At 25.9% G+C, this 1,780-nt stretch overlaps 1 long non-coding RNA gene across 1 annotated transcript; it reads left to right on the top strand.

The window, feature by feature from the left end:
* The first annotated feature begins 127 nt into the window (after positions 1-127).
* LOC136076405 (uncharacterized) lies at positions 128-1,745 on the top strand. The gene is made up of 3 exons (XR_010636243.1): positions 128-253; positions 1,443-1,512; positions 1,620-1,745. It is a non-coding gene; the product is annotated as an uncharacterized LOC136076405 (long non-coding RNA).
* The last annotated feature ends 35 nt before the right edge of the window (positions 1,746-1,780 follow it).

The raw sequence follows: 1,780 nt of genomic DNA, 5'->3' as shown, positions 1-1,780 counted from the left end.
TTAAAGGCTGATTTTTTATATGAATTATTCTAAAACCTGTAACATCTTGCAATTTTTTTTTAATATTGTTTGCAAAATTTTATTTAATAAAATATTTTCATATACTTGGAAAATATTTTTTGGTTTTAGAGCAATCTTATTTGATACTGGACTTGTTAATGATTATATGTTTGTAAAACAAGAAAATGGTTCATGTTTATGCTGGATAAAGACTGTTGATAAAAATAGTCTTTTTATTCCTCAAACTGCACAGGTTTGATTTTTGTTCTTGTTATTTCTCCAACTACACAGTTATTTTTACAGATTTAGGTTGCAACTGCTGTTTACTTTAAAATTTCAAATACATAATCAATTTATTTGTGTGTGCATATAAATATATATATATATATATATATATATATATATATATATATATATATATCTGTATAAATTATGTTAGTGTATTCTGCAAACAGAGTGCTCAATGTTCTAAAAGAACAGAGCAATAATAAATAAATTAGCAGTAGACAACCCGTAATATGGGTTAGTAAATAAATTTCATCAGAAAACAATCTTCTATAATGTTTTACTTTCATTGATAGAATTTAATGCCGGAGTTTCTAAAATTGGCATTGTGGTGTCCTTTTCCAAACCACTTTATGACATAATTCTTGGGATCAAAATGAATATTTGATGGATCGACTAATAAAATAAACATTAAAATAAACACAATTTGTATTAATAAAGGGTTTTGCTATAAATATAAGATTATATTCATAATAGAAAAAGAACGCTGGTAGTCAGCTGTAGAATCAATTAAGGTGTTTATAGCAGTGCTTAGAGGCTGAAGATCATTAGGATTTTTATTACAGTCATCAGTGTAAAAATTCTCACGAAGCCCTTGGACTGCTGTATTAACATAAGTATTTAAAGTTTTGGCTAATTGTCTGATGTCTAAATCTCTTAGATAAAACGTGTTTATTTGGGTAAAAATAAAGTTTTTCATACTTAGATTTAATTTTCATCAAATATTATTATATATTTACTACGAAAAATAAAAAAGTTTATTTGCAATGGTGCCTCACATCCACATTCGGATAGTCTCTTACCTTTGAAAATTGAAAGATAAAATGTGTTTTATCTTTCAATTTTTCAAGCTTATAGGAACTATTGGTATATCCTATAACAGCACAGTTAACTTTCATCTTATATATTTTACCACTATTTCGCAACTGAGAAAGTAAATATTTACCCTTCTAAATTCGTTCCGCACTTTTTCTTGCACGATATTAATAATGACAGAACTTTGCTTGAACTGGTGTATTACCAACAGTTAACCTTGTCAAACTTCCTAAAGAAAAGTATTTGATAAATTTTTTTTTTCTTTTTTTTTTTTTAATTTAAAATTAAAATTTATTGAAACAAATTAATACTGAATATTTTTTTGTAAATGTTTGTTCCAGTAAGTTTTAACTTTTCTGCACGAACGACAGCACAGCAAACTCAGGAACTAATTATGGAAAAGCTTGACAGGTAAAATCATTTTTTTTATATGAAAAGATTATATTAGTATTTTTTGTTATTTAACCTGTAATATTAATTAGATTTATAAATGTTTTTAAATCTCTGTTATTTGACAGATGACACAAAGGTGAATATGGACCACCACCTGGTAAAAAGTGTGTTTTGTTAATTGATATTAATATGCCAAATAATATGCAAAAGAAAAGTATGGTGCCCAACCTCCAATTGAGCTTTTAAGACAGGTATAATGTTATAAAACATTTTTTTATATACTTTT

Source organism: Hydra vulgaris, chromosome 02 (genome assembly GCF_038396675.1).
Source record: "Hydra vulgaris chromosome 02, alternate assembly HydraT2T_AEP".
In the NCBI taxonomy this organism is placed as follows: Eukaryota; Metazoa; Cnidaria; class Hydrozoa; order Anthoathecata; family Hydridae; genus Hydra; species Hydra vulgaris.
This window is presented reverse-complemented; position numbering and strand designations above follow the sequence as displayed.